Genomic DNA, 9924 nt, shown 5'->3' with positions numbered 1-9924 from the left:
ATGCTGCAGAACCTCCCAATACACAAGCCAACAACCGCAGAACCCCCCAATACACGAGCCAGCTGCTGCAGAACCTCCCAATACAAGCACCAGCTGCTGCAGAACCTACCAATACAAGCGCCAGATGCCGCAGGAACCCCCAATACACGAGCCAGCTGCTGACACGAGCCAGCTGCTGCAGAACCTCCCAATACAAGCACCAGCTGCTGCAGAACCTCCCAATACACAAGCCAACTACCGCAGAACCCACCAATCCATGAGCCAGCTGCTGCAGAACCTCCCAATACAAGCGCCAGATGCTGCAGAACCTCCCAATACACAAGCCAACTACCGCAGCTGCTGCAGAACCACTGCTCCACATTTATTACTGACTGCACCACATTTATCACTGACTGCACCACATTTATTACTGACTGCATCACATTTATGACTGACTGCACCACATTTATTATTGACTGCACCACATTTATTACTGACTGCACCACATTTATTACTGACTGCTCCACATTTATCACTGACTGCGCCACATTTATTATTGACTGCACCACATTTATTACTGACTGCACCATAAGATAAGATAAGTGGGGATGATGCAGAGGGGTCTGTATGTGTTTAAGGGACACACTAGGAGAGGTGAGGAGAGCTTCTTAGCTGCTCCTGCACACAGGGGACACTAAGGGGCTAAGGCAGAGTGTGAGGAGACACTGGGAGGACTTATCTCTGCCTGATTCTGGGTCTGCTATGGAGGAGGCTGCTGCTTCTCTGGAGGTGCTGGACGTTCTCCCACTTCTCTGTATGAAGCTTCCCGCGCTGCTGAAATGCAAAGCGGGGATTGGCTGCAGGCTCCTCCCCTCGCTCTCTCCCTCCTGATAGCCTGCATGGAGCCTGCTACAAGGAGCAAGAGGATGGTGCCCGCCCCTAAATACAGCCCTGCACTCAGCGGTACCGCTGCCCTTCTCATTACATGGAGGGGCGTAACTACAGCCAGGGGGAAAGAGGCCCGGGACTCACAGCCGAGTACGGGCCCATGACCCTGCCGGGACCCGTAGCAACTGCTACGTCTTCTACGGCTGTAGTTACGCCCCTGCCGCAGATAGATATACCTACAGCATGCCTGACACCAAGCTGTATTTTTACATAATGTATGTGGAGCCAGCACCATCTTCAGTGGGTGTCAGCCCTTACATATCCTGTTACAAGGTCCCAGATGACACTGCAACCATTATTGCAATTATTAAGCCTGAGCTAGATCCCACAGCCAAAACATTGAATGGTTTTGTTTCCTTATGGGAGTTTTAACCCCTTAATGATCACAGGGATACCATATTTACAAAAATTCTTTATTTTGCCATCTTCTGGCATTAATAACTTTTTCATACTTCAGTGTACAGAGCTGTGTATGGTGTCATTTTTTGCTGAGAGAGAGATGAGATCCCAGACCCCAGGTTGTCTGATTAATTCTTCCATATACTGCCATATTATATATGGCAGTATATGGGGATTTTACTGATCATGCATTAAAATGTGCCACTGAAACACTGTAACGAATGATCAGATGCTATACTGCCTGGGGTCTGCTGTCACAGCAACAGATAGTCGCTCCCTGATGACGTCACGGAGAGAGAAGATCGTGCCAACTTGCCGCTGACTTTTTACTGTTGAAGAGTTAACACCGACTGTGGGTGTTACCAGTGGGTATTTGCTGCAATGTACAGCAAACAGTCAGCTTGTATGGAGAGGGCTTAAAATTATTTTTATAAAAACCTAAATGACATCAACTAGCTCTGGTGGTGAAAAAATGTAAAAGTTATGGTATCCTGCTAAATCAAAAAATCTGGGTTGGGTTTCATGCTTAAGGAAGGTTGCTTGCCTCACTACATTGTGCCTAAAAACCACTACAGTATTGCTGTATATAGTATGATTAATGAGACATCCTAAAAAAAAAGAAAATAAATAAAACTCAAAAATGTTAGAATGCTAGTTTGTTGTATGACACTTAGAGGCGTTTGGTGCAAGTGCTTATGTACTACAATGGGTAACTCAAGCCTGTGTATTGTTTTTATGGCACAAATCATTATGACACATAACCCAATCCCAGGATAAGAGTCAGGGGACTCTAATCCAGAGCTGCACCTTCCACAGTTTGGACACAGCTCCATCTCCATTATCCCAGCCTGCATCCACTACCAGGCTGGTTCACCATTACTGCGGACCACTCTCCATGACCACTCCAGTACTAGAATCTGCTGTTGACCGTTTAGACCCGTTGCCTGCTACCTGTTCAATAAAAAAAGTGAGTTAATTTGCACAAAGGTGCTTCCGTCTGATCCTTGGAAATCACGGGTTTCCCCGTCCATTACCCAGGGACCAATCTTACAGACACTTATGGCCCAGGGAGAACCAGTACATCAACCTCTCCCTCCATATTTCTTGCACACACCACCTGCTGGAGACCTTCCTAAGCTGTAAGACAGCCCTCTGGTCCCCATACCAAGCACCGCAACATCAGCGTGCACTATGCCGCAACCACCAGCCACTCCGGTATTCTGGGCCCTGGCTGCCTCTAGGCCCCAAGAAAAGGCTAGGCCCCAAGAAAAAGGCTAGGCCCAAAGAATAGGCTAGGCCCGGTGGGGATGTTGCACTTGTAATCCCAGCATGATGATGCTCATGGCAAAATTGGTTTATAAATTGCTTTATAAATAACAGTCCCCTCTTACCAGGGGCTGCGACTCCTCTTGAAACCAAGCCTTACTGCAAATAATACATTTACAGATCCATCTTCTGGTGCAAACATTTTTTGATGCGTCATTTTTTGTCTCCTTTTCAGGCCTGATCATTAATGGGTTAATGCAAATTTGTAGAAACCAAAAAATCAAGTCAACTATACCTCATCAACTGGAGAATGAGTACTAAATTCATTATCATTCTACAGATGTCACCAAAAATTGATTGTTTAACCCGTTCTCCAGACTTTTTCTCATGGTTGCCCCAGCCTATATAACAGTTGTATCTTTTCATTTGTACTCTGAAACCTGATCTGTACTTTGTTATATTAAACCAGCAGGTTGTTTGTATAGATGAGAGAAGTTATTAGTGGCAGTCCCTCACCTCAGCATCTCACATGCTTTTTCTATATATACCCACATGGCAATAACATGCTGTGACTTACACAGACATTCCACAACGTTTTCTGCTTAGGTCAACTGTCAAGTGAGAAACACTAAAGCATTAAAGAAATAACCCCTTGGATCTATTAAAACTTCAAACAGCTATTTTACATTTCATATCCTGTAGATGTACATATTATAGTTTTATAAGATTGTCTGAGATAAAAAATGTAACCTGTATTCTTTTACAGTGGAAGAAAAAAATATTCAGTATTTAGTATTTTATCTCCCCTTCCTATTGTAGGCCCCCTTTCATATCTCCCTCATTTTGTAACCCCTAACCCCGTCTTATTATGGCCCCCTGGTACCTCCCTCTCATCTCCCCCTCTTTTTCTAACCTACTCTCATCTCACGCTACCTTTTTGGCCTCATCGTCTGTTCCCCCTCTCATATGTGGTTTTCTCATCTCCCTCCTCTTAATGTTGCCCACTTTTTTTGTGACCTGCTCTCATTGTGGGCCCCCTCATCTTCTTTGCCATCTCTCATCTTCTTTCTCTTAATGTTTCCCCTTGTATCCTCCCCTCTTATTATGGGATCGTTTAATCTCCCTCTCATTTTGTAGCCCCCTCATCTCACCCCTCTTATTGTGGGCCCCTTTGCATCTCCCCCTCTCATTGTGGGCCTACTCGATCTCCTGTAGCCCCTTTCAACCCCTCATTTTCTGACCCACTCTCACCTTCACCTCTCATTGTGGGCCCCTCATCTTGTTGGCCCCTCTCATTTTCCCCCTTTGTGTAGCCCCTCTCATATCCCACTTTTTAATGTTGCCCCCTCTTATCTCCCCCTCTTTTTGTGGGCTCCCCTCACCCCCCCCCCCCCATCTTAGTGTGGCCCCCTTTCATCTTTATAGGGTAGTTAAAAAAACAAACACACCTTCCCCTTCTTCTCTGCTTCTGTACACAGCAGGCTCGCAGGTGTTATCATATTGGGCCTGCCAATCTGCTGCACATAGCAGCAGAGGGGCACAATGATGATGCTGAGAGCTCATAGCTCTCTGCATCATCATTGCTTTCAACACCATCTGTGTCGGATGGGCACAGAGTTGAAGTCGCAAATGGTAAAAAAGAGTCGGCGTGACTAGGGGCGGAGTCAGCAGGTTTTGGGGCCCACCGGTGCTTTCACCATCACACTGATGGGTCAGTCCAACCCTGCATAGGTAGATCTCCACTATGAGAGACAAAAAGTGAAAACAATTCCAAAAAAATCACAGTCTGATTTATAAGGAATCTGCAAATTGTGGTAGGAAATAAGTATTTGGTCACCTACAAACAAGCAAGATTTCTGGCTCTCGCAGACCTGTAACGTTTTCTTTAAGAGGCTCTTATGTGCACCACTCATTACACGAGTAATGGCTCCTGTTATCAGAATAAAAGACCAGTCCACAACCTCAACTAGTCACACTCCAAACTCCACTAAGGTGAAGACCAAAGAGCTGTCGAAGGACACCAGAAACAACATTTTAGACCTTTGGGACATTTTGGAAAAGCGGTCAGTAACCACCCAGATGACGGTGTTGCCAGATGATGGTGGCAGATCCATAATAAAGTCCATTGCCACAGGAGACCTTGGACAGGTAGGCACGGGTAACGGTAACAGAAGACCAGCAGGTTTTTGTTGTGAGGGCTTATTGCAGGCACAAGAGGCACAGGAACCCACAAAATCCCAGGCCACCCATAGAATCGGGAGATGAGGGCCACAGAGCACTGCACCCTAGGGTGCCTTGCACACGAGAAGAATGTCCCCATGTCAGGATCCTCTTTCGAACACCAGGTCACACATAAGTCTTGCCAGGAGGTAGTTGCCGTAGGTCCACCGGCACTGCCAGCATAAGTCTTTCTGGAGGAACGATATGTCTTGTAGCAGAATCCTCCCCCATAACATCGGAAGCACGGGACAAGGTGTCAGCTTTGATGTTTTTCTCAGCAGAACGGAAATGGATCTGAAAGTCAAAGCAGGAAAAGAAGAGAGACCACAGGGCCTGACCCGAGTCCAGTCGCTGAGCCGTCTTAAGGTATTGAAGAAAGTTTTGGAGAAGAAGCCGCTGGTGAGAGTTTGGCCCTTAGGCCCGTTCTTGGTACGGACCGCCCAAGCTCCCACTGAGGAGGCATCAACTTCCACAAGGAAAGGCTTTTTGGTATTAGGTCGGGTAAGAACTGATGCAGATGAAAAGGCGAGTTTTAATTTAGTGAAGGCCTCCTCCGCAGCTGGAGACCAGACAAGAGAATTGGCACCTTTATTCGTAAGCGCCACCATCGGGGCTACCAGAGACGAGAAATGTGGGATGAATTGTCTATAATAGTTCGCAAAGCCCAGAAATCTCTGAATGGCACTTAGTCTCACTGGACATGGCCACTGAAGAACCGCAGACAACTTGGCAGGATCTATCTGCAAGCCTTTATCAGAGATTATGAAACCAAGGAATGGAAGGCTCTTCTGCTGAAACTGGCACTTCTCCAGTTTGGCATAGAGATGGTTGACTCTGAGGCAGCTGAGAACTTGCCGTATGTGGGACTGGTGGGACTCGAGAGCCACAGAATACACAAGGATATTATCCAGGTATACCAGAACACAACTGTATAACAAGTCCCTTAAGATGTCATTAACAAACTCCTGAAAAACGGCTGGCGCATTACAAAGTCCAAAAAGCATAACTAAATATTCAAAATGCCCATCACGGGTATTAAAGGCGGTCTTTCACTCATCCCCCTTCCTGATGTGGGTGAGGTTGTAGGCCCCACAAAGATCCAATATGGATAAAACTTTTTCGCCCCATAGACGGTCAAACAGCTCCGTGATCAGCGGTAGAGGATAGCGATTCTTATCGGTGACCTCGTTAAGACCGCAATAGTCAATACAGGAGCAGAGAGAGCCATCCTTCTTGGAGACAAAGAGAAACCTGCTCCAGCTGGAGAGGAGAATCTGGGTATGAAGCCCCTTTGCAGATTCCCCTTCATGTATTCAGATACGGCAGCAGTCTCAGGAACCGAGAGCAAAACTAATAGAGACATAACCCAAACGACTTGAAGCTGTAATTGCAGCAAAAGGTGGCACTACAAAGTATTAACTTAAGGGGGCCGAATAATATTGCATGCCCCACTTTTCAGTTTATTATTTTTTTACAAAAGTTTCAACTATCCAATACATTTTTTTCCTTGCAAGAGTTAACTCTGTGGGATCTGTAATTGCTTATTCCTACCACCTGTGGCAGGCCTGAGTTTCCCTACAAGTGTCCAGTTGAGCTTTGACTCCTTGCTGGTCAAAATGCTATCTATTTCTGGTTTCTGAATTCTTGCCTGTGTATTGACTAGTCTATTTGGATTGTGATTTGGTTGTTGTTATTCCCCGCTGTTGCCGACTCGGATTGTTTACCTCAACTTATTGGGTTTGTTTGTCTGTATTGTTACGTGTTCACACCCTACCCAGGGAGGGAACGTTGCCCAGTTATTGGCCTCTGTTTAGGGGGGACCCAATAAGTAGGTATGGACAGATTGGGGGTCTCAGTGTCAGGGCTCACTGTTCTTGCTTGTGTCCTGCCATTACACGGTGTATGTAAGTGCATTGGTTGCGACACAATTTTAATCTTAAATCCCACACTCAGTCCGAATCAGTCGGATCATCTGACGGCCTGCCCCCCCATTTCTGTCGCATGAAAGCCAGGGGCGCTGCTAAATCCGTGTTCTTGCAGTGAAATCCCTGAAAACCATGAACAGTCCGACGGAAATGCAATCCGTAAATAAGCCCATATATCTTTATGAGTGTAGCCTGAAAAATGACAAAAGGTAGAAAAGTTCAAGGGACCAAATACTTTTGCAGGCCACTGTATGACTTTGAAGCATGGAGGCAGATTGTAGCTGCAAGCATTGGTAATGGTAGAAAGATCAGGAACCACTCTCTGTCAAAATGATCCTTTATTCCTTCTTATTCTCATTAAAAGAGCAATGAAACCACTTCACATTGCCAACTACTTCTCCAGGCTTCAATCAAACATTAATCAAGTCCTGTTTTTTAGATTTTTTCAGGCAAATTTTTCCTGTATCATGACCTCTACTGTGTCATCTTTCTTGGACCAGCTCTTTGATACCGTATAGAGGGAAAGTTCCTAATGTCACTAGCATTAGCTTTTTGGATTTTTACCAGTGTCACATTGTGACCTCTTATCAGATCCCTGCCCCGTACTGAATACATTCATTGGAGTCGTGCCATTCACCAGTTGACTTTAGTGCTTGGCGCAACACGTTGACCATTGATCCCTGGCAACACCACTGGTGCAGGTTTCACAAGATGCATTGATCCATGTTGTAAAGGTTGCTACAAGTTGGTGGTCTCTGCTATTTACTTTACGTCAGCTTACCAAAATGTGGTAACATGAAAGATCAAGGTTTCATTAGTCTCCTAATATGTGCATGTAATATAAGTTAGGTGGGTGTCCATACCATATGACTCTCATTATTGTCAAGAATAACAACACCATAGTTGACGCTGTCATGACCTCTCTCTATCAGTGAGGTGATGTCACACCGCTTTTCCACAATTCTGAATAGAAGGTTGGTCAATTTGTTACCTTTCCATTCCCAGACTCCTGAAAACCCTTCCTAACACCAACCTATAATGCCCCCTTCTGCACAGCTGCTGCCTTATAATGCCCCTTTTCAGGTAGGTGTCCCCTAATAATGTCCCCTTTTACTGACTCTTTTCCTACAGCCTCCCCTTGTAAAGCACCCCTTTTCTACAGCCCCCGTTTTAGAATAGCTCTTTTCTTGTAACTTCCCCCTTCCCCTGAATACAAGAAATTACAACATTACACAGAGGAAAATTGAAGAGGACAACTTCTCCTGCTCTGGGGAAGCGTGGAAGGTGAGTATCTGTTTTTTTTTTTCTTCAGATGTGACTTGGTGCTATCTAGAGGATAGGGGGACAACAAGCTGATCAGTTGGGATCTGACTGTTGGGACCCCCACTGATCACAAACTGACACCAACTATCCATAGGCCCCATTCTGAATCATAAGGCAAATGGAGCATTCCTCCTGCCTCTCCAGTATAGAAGTGTAAGCAATAGCTCAGCACAGTGTTCCACTATCTCATGTAGACAGTCGATGGGTTTGCCGGAGATAGCTGAGCTCTGTTCTCGGCATTTTCTGTTACTCCTGTACTACTTTTTCCTACAAACTTATTATCCAGCTTCCAAAAAATTCCTATATAAACAGTCTCCGAAAGTCATTAACTGTGCATAACTAATTTACTTAGCGGAATCAGAATAAAACTCTATTAGCAGCTATATTGTTCTTGGCCAAATTTATAGTGATATGTGATCAAGCAGTTCCTTCTTTCCCATAAACAGCATGTTATCATAATTACAATTCTGCACTGTGAGGGAAGCATGGACTCTGTGCATCATATATATATATTGTACCTATATGCTATAACACCTGCACTGTGGTCGGTCTGTGCAATTGAGCCTATACAGCTGGTCTTAGATACGTTCAGTGTCTATTGGACTGCCCAAAACACCTAACCTATACTCTCACAGTTAAAAGTCCACATTTGACCAGAGTAATAGGATACCTGTTTTTGTGATTGGTGGGGCTCCCACTGAATAGGGGGGCAATTATATTTTGGACAACCACTTGATGGTTGGAATATTATTAATAATAATATTATTATTATGATGGGTGTGACAGTTTATATATGTATATATTATAGTTTTAGGGTGCGTCCACACGTTCAGTTTTTCAGATGCAGTTTTTTATGCCCAAACCAGGAGTGGAATGAAAATAGAGGACGAGCAGCACTTCTTAATGATAAGTCCTCATCCATTATGATTTGGGCCTGCTTTTGGCTTCAAAAACTGCATCTGAAAAACTGAACGTGTGGCTGTACACTTAAGAGTCCAATTTCCAATCATTCATAGTCATGTGCAGTTGGCCTAATTGTGTTAAATTTGTGGAAGTCAGACTCCCATTCTCATGATCAGTATGGGGCTTATTTACTAAGGGTCCCGCGGACCGCACTTTCGTTGGCTTTTAGTAATTATCGGGATTCGCTCCGCTGGGACAGGTATTTAGAAGGGGATTTTGCCACAATCACACTGACTTTCAAGCAACAGAAATGGGGGGGGGGGGGGTTGGATGATACGACGGATTTGGACTGAGCGCAGGATCTAGCTTTAAAAATGTGTCGCAAGAGAATGCACTTACATGCATCGGGAAGAAGAAGGTGAACTCCGGCGGACCTGATCAGGGAAGTGACACATGCAGGAAATCAGGCACACGATCTAAGTCAGTGATGGCGAACCTATGACACGCGTGTCAGCACTGACACGCGTAGTCATGTTCGCTGACACGCTGGTCGTGGCTGTGTGGCTGGTCGCCATTGTCTGTGGGCGGTCGGCCGCGCAGGTGGCCGGGGGGGCGGCCGCGCAGGTGGGCGGGCGCTCTGTGATACGGCACTGCTTCTGTCCTCCCATCCTGCTCTGCGGAGGCCGCGCACTCCGCACGAGCGTGGAGACAGAGCAGCCCCGGCAACCTGTGCTGTGCCTGCTGCAGCCCACTCAGCTCCAGCCTCTGCTCCTGGCCCCGATGCCCTGCGCTCCGGGATGAGAAATAGAGTCAGCCCGCAGCGGAGCACAAAATACCTCTCCCCGGCGGCGCCTGATTTCCTGCGTGGTGACGCACCAGCACTCAGTCTCAGTCAGTCCTGCACTTCACTGAGTCGCTGCATTCCGGCCCGCGGCTGCTGCACATGCTAAGTAAATATATA

This window comes from Engystomops pustulosus, chromosome 6, assembly GCF_040894005.1.
Source record: "Engystomops pustulosus chromosome 6, aEngPut4.maternal, whole genome shotgun sequence".
NCBI classification, from domain to species: Eukaryota; Metazoa; Chordata; class Amphibia; order Anura; family Leptodactylidae; genus Engystomops; species Engystomops pustulosus.
Note: the sequence above shows the minus strand (reverse complement) of the source record.